General features: G+C 64.2%; 1 protein-coding gene across 1 annotated transcript in view; it reads right to left on the reverse strand.

Annotated features, from left to right (window-relative positions):
- The window catches only part of IQSEC1 (IQ motif and Sec7 domain ArfGEF 1), a 102,317-nt gene extending 94,562 nt beyond the window's left edge, over window positions 1-7,755 (reverse strand). The window contains exon 1 of the mRNA XM_039248628.1: window positions 7,646-7,755. The gene's annotated coding sequence lies outside the window, so the exon portion shown is untranslated. The remainder of the gene's footprint in view (window positions 1-7,645) is intronic.
- Between the last annotated feature and the right edge of the window lie 6,780 nt (window positions 7,756-14,535).

Raw genomic sequence — 14,535 nt, forward strand, 5'->3', positions numbered from 1 at the left:
TGGACGGGCACTGAGGGGAGCCCGTGTGCGAAGCTGGCTGCCCACCGAGCGGGTGGGGGGCCAGGTGGAGGGGACCTGGGGTGCCTTGGCAGCAGCCGCAGGCAGGCGCATGGGGCCATCTTGAATCTTTGGGGGTAGCTCCTCGGGCTGAGCGCAGCGCATGGGTGAGCCCCCGAGGGCTGTGGAGCCCCCACAGCCGTGCGCAGCAAGACATCGCTGCGGTCTGGACACACCCAAGTGAAGCGGGTGCCCCACACTCACCAGTAGTGATGAAGCTGGGGCTGGTCAGCACTTGAAGATGCAACGTGGTTACTTATGTGGTTCTCACAGGTTTCTGAGGTTTGGGGCTGAGCCCGGCTGCCTCCCGCTGTGGACCCCTCTACCGCCACCACCTGCCACCCTCGGGCTGGGGCTCCGCGGCCAAGCAAAAGAGGTGGCCTGTGGCCGCCAGGCTGCTGGCCACGGCCTCCCTCCCGCCGCCCCCATGGGCACCAGCAAACGCTTAACGGATGAGATGGACTGTCCCCCAGCAGCCACCCTCAGGCTCCCACGGCTGGTGGGAGCTAGGTCTCGCCCACGCAGCCCCCTCCCCCGGGAGCGGGTGGTGGAAGCCCCCAGCCCCTCTCCTTTGAGCCTGAATTCCCTGGTGGCTGCCCGCCCCCCTCCCTCTGCCACCAGGCCCGTCCCTTCTCTCCTTTACCCTGGTGCCCTCGGCAGAGAGGCTCTTGCTGGCCACCCAGCTGAACTGGCCTCACCCGGTCATCCCCCCGCATCAACCCATTTACCTTCCTCATTGCCAATGTCTGAACACATCCTGTTTAGCTGTTTGCTTACTCAGTTCCTGTCTCTCCCCCCAGGCAGCTCCAGGGGGAGGGGACCTAGGTCTGGCTTTCTTTCTGCCTTAAGCAGTGCCTGGCACACAGTAGGTGCTCCGAAGACAGTGCCCGAAAGGTTTATGAATAGAATGACTCTCTGGGATCCCTCCCAGGGCAGGAAGAGGGGCTGTGGGGGCAGGGAGGTGTCCATCTGCGCCGTGGTGAGGACACACGCGGGAAAACGGGCCACATCCCGCGGCCTGGCCTTGCTACCCTCTCAGCAGCCTGGTGATTAGCAAGCCCTTTTCTGGATGAGGCAACTGAGGTCCAGAGAAGCTAGGTGACTTGCCCAAGGCCACGCAGCTGATACACAGGAAAGTTTTCTTTCTCAGCATCCACAGACACTCATCCCTTCTAGGAGTTCGCCACACAAAGAAAGAAAATGTAACAGCCCACACGTACGGACACCAGCCGGCCACCGGCCCAGGTACTTTTCCAAGGTCCGCTCTGGGAGGCAATTATAGGTCCCTTTTACAGATAGAAAACTGAGGCCCAGAGCAGCTCTGTGACTTGCCCTAGGCCACACAGCAAAGCAGCAGGCCATCTAGGGTGGGTTACCGGACTTCCCCGTATGGTGAGAACAAAGTTAGGACGTGCTGGGCCCCAACTGCCTCAGTTTCCCCTTTGTGCAATGAGGGTGTGGGCAGAATGACCCCTGGCATGTGTGACATCATCAGGGAGGAGGGACTCTTGCCTGGGAAGCCTTAGAGCTGAAAAGGGAACTGAGGAGTGGCTGTTTCCCCACCCCCACCCCCCACTCTGGCCCCCAGCCAGGTGGGTGGTTCCTGACCTGTGACCACTTCCTCCGGAAATTCCCCAGGAAATGCCCCTGTGCCCACAGCCTGCGCCTGAGTCCAGCCTCCAGGCCCAGGGGCATTTCCTGCACCCTTGCATCCTCCTGCTAATAAGATCGCCCGGAACAGAAACCAGCAGGCAAACACTCACTAGGCTTATGAGTGCGTGTGCACGCGTGTGGGTAAGCATCACACGTGTGTACACGGAGTGCCGCTGTGCGTGTGCGCACACAAATGTGTGTATACCTTTCTCTGTCTACACACGGAAACGGTGAAAGCGAGGCTGACGGTACACGGAGCCACACGGCACCTCTGTCACTTGCCCCCCCCCCGTGTGGCCCCCCTCCTGCCCCAGCCTCTGCTCTGGGCTCTCCCTTGCCAGCCTGTCCTCCATTCAGGCCCCACGGCATCTTCCTCCAAAGGCAGTGGAGCAGATGGTTGAGAATCCCAGCTTGGGGTCCTGCAGATTCAGGGTCTGAGGCCGTCTGCTAACGGCGTGCCCTTGAGCAAGTGACTTTGTCTCCCTCCCTAAGCCTCAGTTTTCTCATCTGCAAAATAGGGATGGTAAGAAACCCTGCCGCATGGGGCTCCCACGAAGGTCACAGCGGTGGATGCTCAACAGTTTTGCCTGCCGGCCTCGCTCTCCCTCCAGGGAAGGCACCCCGACTTTCTCTGGGGAATCCCCCTCCTCCACTCCTCGTCCATCTAGTTTTTCTCAGCTGACTCCATCTCTAACTATAGAATATTTCCCCCGTCACCAAAGCAACTGGTTGAGGGCTGGGCACGTGAGCCGAGCTGGATCTCACTGCGAGTCTCCCCAGGGGCTCTGAGGAACTGTTTCCACACAGGCTACGGTTGTAAACGGGGGGCTGTGGGGCACTCGCAGGCAGAGGGGCTTCCTGAGGCGAAGTCAGGAGAGACGAGAAAAGAGACAAAGACACCCGTGTTTGCAGACAGAGTTCGAGCCCCTGAATCACACTGTACCTGAAGCCCTCTCCGTTTCAGAAATGAAGGCAATCAATTCAGCTTCTAGCTCGCGACGATTTGTTTTTGTTATTTGGTTGTTTGTTTGTTTTCGTCAATTGTAACGCAAAGAGTGCTGGTTAATATGACGTCCCTGCTTAAAAACTCCGGATATGGGACTCTGGGCCCCATCTGCCTTCCTTTTTGGGCCTCAGCTCTGGTCTGCATCCTTCCTAGGCTCCACGCCACCGAGCACACCAGGGAGACTCGCCCCACACCCCCCCCACTCTCTGTTTCGCACTCCAGGCCTGGCTGAGACGCCGCCTCTCTCAGGGACCTCCTCCCAATGTCCTCCACCACTCGAAACGCCAGTGGCATCTACCTCTGGCCCCTTCGCTCTCTATTACATCACCGGGGTACAGCTCGCTAGCTTTCTCTTTTCCTTCTTCAACACACGTCTTACCATCTCATTTTTTTTTAATATTTTATTTATTTTTGAGAGAGAGAGAGAGACAGCGTGAGCAGGGGAGGGTCAGAGAGAGAGGGAGTCACAGACTGAAACAGGCTCCAGGCTCCGACCTGGCAGTCAGCACAGAGCCCGACGCGGGGCTCGAACCCACGAACCGCGAGATCATGACCTGAGCCGAACTCGGACGCTCAACCGACTGAGCCACCCAGGCGCCCCTTACCATCTCATTTAAGACATGAGTACCTTGGATCGATTAAGATGTGACAGGTTCCAAATCTGGTTTTAACTCACCGAGTACCTTCCCTGAACCCGGAGCCTGACCAGCAGGCACCCGGCTGAACGACCAGGTGCTTGTCCTCGGGGGCCCTAGAGTCTGAACCAAACAATTTCCCATTTGACTCAGGTCTGTGGTTGCAAAAATGACAATTTTGCAAAAATGTTATCATCAAACCGAGACTATTTCTTTTACTCGGGGATGAAAATCCTTGACGTGTATTGAGCTATTTCTATGTCACTGCGTACGGCGCGCCCTCACTTCACAGATGAGGAAGCTGGGGATTGGAGGGGTGACAGCTATCGGGGGGCCTGGGATCTGGCCTGCGTCTTCTGCTCCCACGTTCCTCTCCCTGGCTCTTCTCGGCTACGGGTGAGCACACTGCGCGGGTGCGGCTCAGAAGTGGCTTAAAAATGTGCCGCTTACAGCTCAGAATCAAGCTGGCCTCCCGCGGTCGCCGTGCGCCCGCGGCTAGGAGGTGCCCCCTCTTCTACGGACATGGGGTTTCAGATTTACTGTGCTGGCTTCCGGCAAACACCCTGCCTGTGTGATAGGGCTCTTCGTGGTTAGCCTGCTGGGAAGGTGTTTCAACATGTAACTGTTTTGAACGCAGTGACTTCCCCACAGGCCCCTGCCTGGGTGGCAGCCCAGTAGCCTCCTGACGGCAGATCAGAGGACGCCGGGCCTGGCCAAGGGGTCCGTCCAAAATTCTAAGTTTGTGCGGGGAAACAGGTTTGACCGACTTCGACGGGCCTTCTGTTCCGGCACCTGCTCAGTCTCTGCAAAGTGGGGACCAGAAACCTCCGGGGCCGTCGGAGGAGCGAGGGAATATATGGAAAGTTACAGGCACACAGTAGGTGCTCACTACGTGCTCCTTCTTTGCTGTCCTCATTGCCTTGAAGCCACAGCCACCTTTCACCCACACGTAGGCTCAGTCGCCAGCCCCCCCCAGTCCTGACCTCCAAGCCCCACTGGGCACCCCCAGCCCGGCCAGCCCGCTGTGTGTGGGCCCCGAAGCAGCCCGAGCAGCGCACTGAACCCCAGGGCTCCTGCCCCCTCACTTCTTGTTCCCCAGGCCAACTCCTTTGCTTTCAAAATCTAGCTCAGCCATCATGTCTTTTAGGAAGCCTGGGGCACGCATCCCGATGTGAAACTGACCTTACTCTCTGGCCTCCCATTGGCTCTGGAGCTCAGCCTGGGCTCAGCTCTGATCGCCCCGTGCGTGCGGTAACTTCCTCTTTCTCGCCCCATCCCCTCCCCCACCCCAGGGCACTGTCAACATCCCCAAGACAGACAATGTGTTGCTCGTGGCAACCTGATCCCTGAGGCTGGCCTGTGGCTGGATGGGGAGAAGCCCCGACGGGCCAGGCACACAGCTGGGGCCCACGTGGAGCAGGCCTGCTTCCAAGTGAAGCCAGCAGGGGTGAGGGCCGAGGCCTCAAGCCCGTTACACACAGTGAACCCCTGGATGCAGCCGTTCCTGAAGCGAGCCACACCAGGGACTTTCCAGTTGCGTGAACCAATGCAGCCCCTTTATGCTTAAGCCTGTTTGGTTTGGACTTTCTGTTACCTGTCACCAGAAGGGTTCTCACGACACACTGAGGCCGACCTGACACACCCAAGGTCACAGAGCTGAGACAGGAGCAGAGCTGAGACTCACACCAAGGTCAAGGCTCTCCACCTACCTCAGCAGCCTGACCCCTCCCTGACGCCCCAGGGGACAAGTGCCCGAGTGCTCCCTGCTCCCTGCGAGCCGGGCGCAGCCTGGGCCCCCCACTCTGCCTGGCCGGACCCCTCTCACCTTCTACACCCGTCTAGCTTTCTGGGCACCGATCTGCTCATCCCTCACGTGGGGCTCACAACCCCTCCCTCAGACTCGGGGAGAAGGACCCGCTCTCAACTGTGCAGACGCCGTGCTCGGCAGACCCCTGCCCTGGGGGGGGGGGGGGCGCTGGAGCCGCACCCACGGCCGGCCCACCCCCCGCCAGGCCTCCCATTTCGGCAATACTCCCAGCTCCGGCAGGGGTTGGGAAGGCCGCGCGTCCGGCTCTCTGAGGACGGGGGCCGGGGGCTGCTCAGTCTCTGTTGGGGCCCAGGGGAGGGGGCTCCGGACACGATGAGACTGGCAGGGAGGGCCGGGGCGGCTTCTCAGACTCTGTCCCACCCGAGCCCAGTCCCCAGGGGAAAGCCCGGGCCTCCGAGGACGCAGGCTCCCCGGGGTACGACGGGGGAGGGGGCCCGTCAACCCGAGTTCGTGTGGTGCCACGAATCCATCCTTCGTGCTCGAGCAGGGGGAGGCTCGGGCGAGGCCTACGGCTTGACCCGACTCCCAGGGGCAGGGGTGCGGAGCTGGACGCAAACCAGGGCTCCGGGACTCTAACATCTACTCGGCAGCAGTTGACCCGGGGGGTCGGATGTGACCGCTAGGTGTGAAAGGCCCAAGGCAGGCCCGTGTCATAAGCGGGGCGTGGTCTGGGGACTCCCAGGGGCTCTCAGGGGGAGGAGCGTCTCTGGAAGCCCCACATCTTTCCTCAAAGCCCGGACTCCCCCAGGCGCCCAGCAGAGCTCAGCCCTGCTCTACACGTCTCTGCTTAGAGCCCCAGGCGCCCACAGTCCTCTCCACTCACTGTCTCCTCTCTATGTTTTTTTAAAAGTTTATTTATTTTGAGAGAGAGAGACACACACACAGAGACAATGACCGAGACAGAGGGAGAGCCCGAGCAGGGGAGGGGCAGAGAGAGAGCGAGACGGACAGAGAGAATCCCAAGCAGCTCCGCCGTCAGCGCGCCGGGCTCGGGCCCACAAAGCTGTGACATCATGACCTGAGCCGAAATCAAGAGTTGGACGCTTACCCCACGGAGCCACCCAGACGCACCCCTCAAGGCTCTGGACTCGCCCTGGCCATTCATGGGGACGGGAATTGCTCGTCCGAGGTCCTCAGCTGTCCTGGCTCCCGATCACGCTCTTTCTGCGCCCCCCCCCAGGAGAGGCACCAGCACCCGCCCAGCCCGGGGCCCCCTGGTTTGCACCCCAGAGGCCGACAAAGGCAGGCAGCTGCTGAGACCACCAACCCGGAGTCCGGAGCCCTGGGCTGCCTGACTGCCCGGGGTCTCACGGGGGCGGGGCACGGAGAGGCGGCACCGCAGGCTTGGCTGACCTGAGGTCTGAGAGCCGCCCTGGGGGTGCTCACTTCTGCAGCCACGCCTGCCCTGAGCCCAGCCCGGCACCCGGAGGCCAGCGGGGCGCACAGCTCCCTCCTGAGCCCTGGAGTCCAGCCCGCGGCAGGTGGAAAAACAGGCCCAAGCGACGGGAAAGTCGTGGGATCGTTCGCCCCTGCCCCTGTACCCAGACAGAGACCGCAGGATGCACTGAGGGGCGTAGAGTCACTCTCGGCTCAAGCCCTGGCTCCCCACCTTCCACCTGCTGTGGGACATTGTGCAGACGTCATAACATCTCTGTGCCCAGGTTTCCACATAAGCAAACGTGAGAGTCGTTCTGCTTTGCGGGCTGTAGTGAGGTTGGATGGGGAAGCAGAGCCGGGCGGGGCTCTCCCCGAGGGGCAGGTGGCCCTGGGGCTCCCCGTCTTGCCAGAGGGGATTTCCCGGGGGACAGCACCACAGAGGGTCACTAAATCTCTCTTTTTCAGTGTCCAGAGCTGCTGTCCCCAAAGTTCCTCCTGGCCCTCCTGGCCCTCCACCTACAGACCCTCAAGATTTCACTCTGGATCATTCTGGAAAGAAGCTTCTGCTCCTTCTGCCCTGTGCCTCCTTTTGCTCAAAGTTCACGCCTTGTGGGGTGACGGGGTAGCAGTGGGGGAAGGAAAGTCCCCCAGCTACACTCCAGGAGCCCTCGGCAACTGTGCCACCTCTGTGGGCCTCAGTATACTCAGCTGTGAAATGGGTGTGGCTGCTTCTCAGGGTGGTTAGGAGCGCACAGGCCTAGGGCCAACCAGCCCGGGCTGAGGGTCCCCGCCAGGACCTGGGGCTGGTCTGATGCCCAGAGGAGTAAGAGAACTTCCCTCCCGCAGCTGAAGCTGCCCTTCGAGGCAGCTGCGGGGAGGCGCCTGGGGCTCCCGGGCCCAGGAGGGGCCTTTGTGCCAAACAGGCCGTGAGAAGAGGCCACAGAAAACGGTTCTGAGAAACACGGCAAACGCTGATGAGCCCCAGAGACCCCGGGCTGCAGCAGGCCGCCCTGACCACCAGCAGCCCCTCCCGGGTTTCTCGGGGGCTCAGACCCGCTCCCTCCCCCAGGCTAGGTGGCCAGTACTCACAGTGTCACGGGGGAGGGGGTGGAGGTCTTCCTGGAGCCCCAGCACCCTGCTGGCCTCCACGGCCCCTGGGGACGAGCTCTGCGCCCTCCCCACCACAGGGCCTGGCGTCTGACTTCCTCCCTGCTCAGCCGGCATCAAGGAAACCACGCCCTCGGGAGAGGGTGCCGGGCACCCTGGGGCCCCCGCCCACCTCTGGCTGGGCCCCAGACACTGCCCAGCGGTCCCCTGCAAGGTCCGGCCGGTCGGCACGGCTTCAGCAGGGAGGCCCCGGCAGCTCTGGTCAATAAATAATACAGCTCCCTCCCCGGCCGGTCTCCTGCGGCCGATCCGGTGTCAGGGCCGCTTGAGTTTCTGGTTTGTTCAAGCGCCGCCCCGCCCGGGTCTCCAGCCCCCGGGGCACTGGGGCCACTGACGCTCCCACTGAGGGCGGCCGGAGCGAGAGGACAAAGGTGTGGGGCAGGTGGCCCGGGAGGGAGGGACGCTGCCCTACTTACTCTGCAGGCAGGTTGGAGCCCCTCCTCCAGGCAGCCTCCTCACCCCCACCTGGGAGCGGTCTGTTCCCGGGCGAATGCCCACTGCCATTGCCTGCCAGTCTGTCTCCGGGTGTCAATCACCGTCTGTCTTCCAGACGCGGCCACCACGGTGGCGTCACGTCCCCCAAGCCCACCCCCGCCCCCTCCAGCCTCACTTCCTTACAGCAGCTCCAGTGACTGAGAACAGAAAGCACATCCTGTCACTGTCCTGCTATCAACCCTGCGCTGCCTCCCCCCCCCCCCCCCCCCCCCCCCCCCCCCCCCCCCCCCCCCCCCCCCCCCCCCCCCCCCCCCCCCCGCCCCGAACTCAGTCCTCACAGGGTGAGATGCGGGCAGGGGGCGCTGCCTCCCCCCCCACCCCCGAACTCAGTCCTCACAGGGTGAGATGCGGGCAGGGGGCGCTGTCCCCCCCGCGGGCTGCAGACACCCCGGGCACGCTCCGGCTCCGGGCCTTTGCACCTGCTCTTCCCCAGGCCTTCGTGAGCTCCCTCCTTCCCGGCCCCTCAGCTCCACGCCGCCCTCACAGACAGGCCTTTTTCTCTTCTTTCTTTTCTTAAAACAGTCTTATCGAGATAGAATTCACATTCTGTAACATCCACCCATTTAAAGCATGCAATGACTTCAGTGTATCTGGAGTCTGACCATCATCGCAGCCTAAGATTAGAACGTTTGCATCATCCCCAGAAGAAGCCCTTCTTGTCCCCAATGCCCCCCCGCGGCCCCCGCCCCCCAGCCGCCCCCTGCCGGCCCCCCGCCGCCCCCCGGTGGCCCCAACACCCCCCGACGCCCCCTGCCCTCCAGACAAACCCCGGCCACCCCCGCCCCCCCGACGCCCCCCCCCGACGGCCCCCGCCAGCCCCCCGCCCCCCCGCCGCCCCCGACGCCCCCCGGTGGCCCCCAGCCCCCCCGATGCCCCCTGCCCTCCAGACAACCCCCGGCCACCCCCGCCCCCCCGCCGCCCCCCAGTGGCCCCCGCCCCTCCCGACACCCCCCCACCCTCCAGACAACCCCCAGCGGCCCCCCGCCCCCCGACGCCCCCCGCCCCCGGCAACCACCGCCCCCCCTCCTGTGGGCCTGTGCGGTGACGTCCACACGCTCAGTGGTCTTTGGTGGCCACTTCCCTCGCAGCATGAGGTTTCCCGGGGCTGCCCTGTGCTGCGACACGAACCAGCACACGTCTCTCCGTGGCTGCGTGGCCCCCACTTCACGTGTCTGCCCGTCGGGCAGCTGCGCCCACTCCGTCAGTCTTACCCTTTGGCCTTTGAGCCCTGGCCAAAGGCACCGTCGCCATTTGGCTTTGTTACCGTTTCTCTCGCACCCCGGTCTCCCGGGGCCACCCTCCCAGGGCTGGGCCCGGGCCTGACGCGCAGCCGCCCAGCAAACACGTCCTGGCCGACCGAGCGGAGCCTTTCCCGGCGAGACGCCCGGTCGCCCTGCCCGGCTCGGCGGGCATGTGCTGCCCTCACCAGGAAGGGCCTCACCAGGGCCCCAGCCTGCTCCCCTGCCCGGCGGGGCAGCTGCCGGTGGGAGGCCGCACACCAGCCCCTGACTCAGTGCCGGGAAGAGCAGGTGTTGGACCCCACGCAGACTGGGGGGGATGAGCCAGACGCCCGGGGGGCGGGGGGGGCTCGCCTGCAGGGCTGAGGCGCTGAGTCCCCCGTGTGAAAGGGAAGAGCAGCTGCCGGGAGAACCTCCCTGTGCTCCGGGTGGTGCCCCCCTCCACCCCCCGTCCTCGCCCGGGACCCTGCTCAGCGAGGGGCGGCCGGGCTGGTCTGGGGGGGGGGGGCGGGGACCGGAGACGCCACCGTCAGCCTCAGGGACCCCTGGCTGCTGCAGGCTCTCCCAGGACAGGGAGTGGGGCGGGTGGGGGCCCGGGGGTGGGGGACCCTCCCAGTGTGCATGTGTGTGCACGTGTGAGCGAGGGGTGCGTGTGTGTGTGAGTGAGGGGTGCGTGTGTGCGTGTGTGCGTGTGTGTGCACATGTGAGCGAGGGGTGCGTGTGTGTATGCGTGAGTGAGGGGTGCGTGTGCACACGTGCGTGCATGTGTGTGAGGGGTGCATGTGTGTGCGTGTGTGTGCACATGTGAGCAAGGGGTGCGTGTGTGTATGCGTGAGTGAGGGGCGCGTGTGTGTGTGAGTGAGGGGTGCGTGTGTGCATGTGTGAGTGAGGGCTGTGTGCATGTGTGAGCGAGGGGTGCGTGTGTGTGTGAGTGAGGGGTGCGTGTGTGCATGTGTGAGTGAGGGCTGTGTGCATGTGTGAGCGAGGGGTGCGTGTATGCGTGAGTGAGGGGTGCGTGTGCACACGTGCGTGCATGTGTGTGAGGGGTGCATGTGTGTGCATGTGTGTGCATGTGTGAGGACTGTGTGCATGTGCGCATGTGTGAGTGAGGGGTGCATGTGTGTGCGTGTGTGTGCACGTGTGAGTGAGGGGTGCGTGTGTGAGTGAGGGGTGCGTGTGTGTGCGTGTGTGCATGTGTGAGTGTGGTCTGTGTGCATATGTGCATGTGTGAGGGGTGCGTGTGTGCGCATGTGTGTGAGTGAGGGGTGTGTGAGGGTGTGTGTGCACACGCGTCTGTGTGAGTGAGGGGTATGTGCGCGTGCATGTGTGAGGGGTGAGTGTGTGTGTGAGGGGTATGCGCACACGCGTGTGTCCGTGCGCGTGTGTGAGTGAGGGGGTGCGTCATAGGAAGGGGGTGCCAGCTCCAGGTGGGGGAGTATTTCCATGTGTCGGCGCGGCCCGGGTGTGGCGCAGGCGGGGAGGCGGTGTGCCCAGGCCCCAGGAGGGGGTGCCCAAGGCCTCCCGCTGGGGGGCATCAGATGGCTAAGTGTCAGGGAGGCTCCCTGGAAACGCCCGGACGCTGGCAGCCAGCTGCTCCCCGGCCCCCCTCCTTAGACTCACGGCGGCAGGGGAGGGCGGGGGGCTCACCCCCCAGCGCCCCAAGTGGGCCGCCCCTGCCCAGCAGGCGGCTCAAACGTCCCACTGGCCCTCAAGGCACAAAACGATCTTTCGTTCCCGAAATAACACCAGATGCAAAAGCGATTTTCCCGCCGGCCCCAGAGGTAGAGGATTACCAGACCCGGGCTTCTGACGGACGGCGCCTCGGAGGTGGCGGCTCAGAGGGGGGGCCGCCAGGCAGCGCCCAGCCTGCCCCGGCCAGGCGCCCGGGCCTCCAGTCCCAGAACACGACGCACGCCGCTCACACGGCAGCAAGGGACCCAGCCGGGTTTCGAACTCAGGCAGGCCTGACTGCCAAGCAGAGGGAGGAGGGGGCCGCTGGGCTGGGCGCCCGGCCACGCAGCCCACTGTGAGCTTTTGAAGAAGCGCCTAGCTGGCACCGCGCCCCCCACACCACCGGGCCCCGAGCGGCCTAGCGGCTCGCCCCGCAATTCCCATCGCACAACCTACCCCTGCGCTCCGGGGCGCGCGTCCTCCCTCGGGGGCCTGGGGCCCGAGTCCCGAGACCCTGGCCCGGGCTTCTGGGCTGCAGTCACTGAGCAAAGGGCAAAGGGCCAGAGGGCCGCCCCCCCCCCCCCACACCTCTTGCTTTTCCAGATGTGAGCGGGTCCGGGCCAGGGGCGACGGGCTCAGGCGGGGGGATCTGAAGACGCAAGTGGAAAACTATGTGCCGTCCCATGCAGCCCGCCACTTTGTCACTGCGGCCGCCAGCCCCGCCTCGGCCGCAGACCTGCTGACTCAGGTCTTCCCTGGCTGGGACCCCCCGGCGGCCTGCTCTGTGACTCGGGGAGCAACCTCCGCCCTCCTGGGGGCCTCCTAACAAAACGGGGGGGGGGCTCCAGAGAGCAGAGCAAGTCTCCCGGAGCCCCCTCCCCAGCCAAGCACGGGGCAGCCCTGTTCGTACAGGGGCTGAGAGCGGGTCTGGGGGCCAGCTCAGCGCCAGTTGCGGGGTCCGCACCCACCCGAGCCGTCTCCCGGCCCTGGCGCCGTGGGGGTACCAGGCCGAAACGCACTCTCGGAGCACCTAGCACGAGCACGCGAGGCTCCACCCCGCAGCCCTGGCTGGTACTCAGCCCTGTGCCTTCATCCCTGCTCTGCAGATGCGGCAACCGCGGCAACCCAGCCGGGTGGGCCGGGCGAGGCCACGCCGCCCCTCCCGAGCGTGGCAGGCCCCTGGCACGGCACGGCCGGGCCTCCCAGGGCTGGGCCCCGCATCCTGTAAACAGCCCCTGAGGTTCCCATGATGCCGGGCCCGGAAGCCACAGGACAGAAGGAGACACAGGGAGACGCAGCTGAGGTTGTAGGGAAGGGCACTCGCCCCTCGGCCCGGCCTGACCTCCAAGGTGCCCGCCCACGGAGGCCGAGCCCAGGGTCTACGGAGGGACAGGTGGCCGTTGACTCGGCCCTGGGGTGAACTCTCCTCTCTCTACGCCCACCGCCAGCCACATCCCAACCCAGAGAAGGCCTCAGCCCCCACGGTCTGCCCGGCTCTCCTAACGCGGTGTCTGCCACCCTCCCCCACACACCTCAAGGTCCCAGACGCTCTCCCCCAGCAGCAAAGACAACTATGGCCATCGCAATGATGATTTCCTGTCGCAGTGAGTGTGGGCTGAGGGGCTAGGTTTCCCCTTTCTCTTTGGCTGCCAGGAAGCTCGGGAACGTTTACCTCAACAGAATGACCTCAGGACCATCCTTATCTCTGTTTCGTTCTATTTTTTCCTCATAGGTCACGACATTCTGTTCTATACTGTGCTCACCCTGTTCCTGACATTTTATTTTTTGTAGGTATTTCCTATAAGTGATCACTATTACTGTGGGAAGGAAGGAAGGTAAAAAGGAAAGTTACCATAGTTTATATACTAGGTAATGAGGGTGGGAAGAAAGGAGAATCTTCCAGTCCCTTCCCCTTTGTAAAACTTTCCCTTGAAGTAACAAATATGCCCTTAGTATCCAAAGAGGGGTTACAAGCCCTTCCAGCGGCTGCCCCGAAGCCCCGCCCACATACACCCCGCCCAACCCCCCTTACAGATGAGCCCAGGCTGGCCTCAGGTCGCCGCTCCCTGGGCTGGGTGCCTTCGGCGGTGCAGAGAAGCACCCTCCCTGGGGGGGGAAGGGCCTTGCTCCCCCCCCCCCCCCCCCGCCCCCCCCAGCGGCTCCTCCCCTTCCGACCGGCTGAGGGGGGTAAGGGAGCCAGAGCGGCGTGATCACACCTGACGTCCGCGGGGGGCTGGCCGTGCGCCAGGNCTGTGTGCATGTGTGAGCGAGGGGTGCGTGTATGCGTGAGTGAGGGGTGCGTGTGCACACGTGCGTGCATGTGTGTGAGGGGTGCATGTGTGTGCATGTGTGTGCATGTGTGAGGACTGTGTGCATGTGCGCATGTGTGAGTGAGGGGTGCATGTGTGTGCGTGTGTGTGCACGTGTGAGTGAGGGGTGCGTGTGTGAGTGAGGGGTGCGTGTGTGTGCGTGTGTGCATGTGTGAGTGTGGTCTGTGTGCATATGTGCATGTGTGAGGGGTGCGTGTGTGCGCATGTGTGTGAGTGAGGGGTGTGTGAGGGTGTGTGTGCACACGCGTCTGTGTGAGTGAGGGGTATGTGCGCGTGCATGTGTGAGGGGTGAGTGTGTGTGTGAGGGGTATGCGCACACGCGTGTGTCCGTGCGCGTGTGTGAGTGAGGGGGTGCGTCATAGGAAGGGGGTGCCAGCTCCAGGTGGGGGAGTATTTCCATGTGTCGGCGCGGCCCGGGTGTGGCGCAGGCGGGGAGGCGGTGTGCCCAGGCCCCAGGAGGGGGTGCCCAAGGCCTCCCGCTGGGGGGCATCAGATGGCTAAGTGTCAGGGAGGCTCCCTGGAAACGCCCGGACGCTGGCAGCCAGCTGCTCCCCGGCCCCCCTCCTTAGACTCACGGCGGCAGGGGAGGGCGGGGGGCTCACCCCCCAGCGCCCCAAGTGGGCCGCCCCTGCCCAGCAGGCGGCTCAAACGTCCCACTGGCCCTCAAGGCACAAAACGATCTTTCGTTCCCGAAATAACACCAGATGCAAAAGCGATTTTCCCGCCGGCCCCAGAGGTAGAGGATTACCAGACCCGGGCTTCTGACGGACGGCGCCTCGGAGGTGGCGGCTCAGAGGGGGGGCCGCCAGGCAGCGCCCAGCCTGCCCCGGCCAGGCGCCCGGGCCTCCAGTCCCAGAACACGACGCACGCCGCTCACACGGCAGCAAGGGACCCAGCCGGGTTTCGAACTCAGGCAGGCCTGACTGCCAAGCAGAGGGAGGAGGGGGCCGCTGGGCTGGGCGCCCGGCCACGCAGCCCACTGTGAGCTTTTGAAGAAGCGCCTAGCTGGCACCGCGCCCCCCACACCACCGGGCCCCGAGCGGCCTAGCGGCTCGCCCCGCAATTCCCATCGCACAAC

The sequence above is a fragment of the Hyaena hyaena genome, unplaced genomic scaffold (assembly GCF_003009895.1).
Source record: "Hyaena hyaena isolate Hyena2069 unplaced genomic scaffold, ASM300989v1 scaffold_316, whole genome shotgun sequence".
NCBI classification, from domain to species: domain Eukaryota; kingdom Metazoa; phylum Chordata; class Mammalia; order Carnivora; family Hyaenidae; genus Hyaena; species Hyaena hyaena.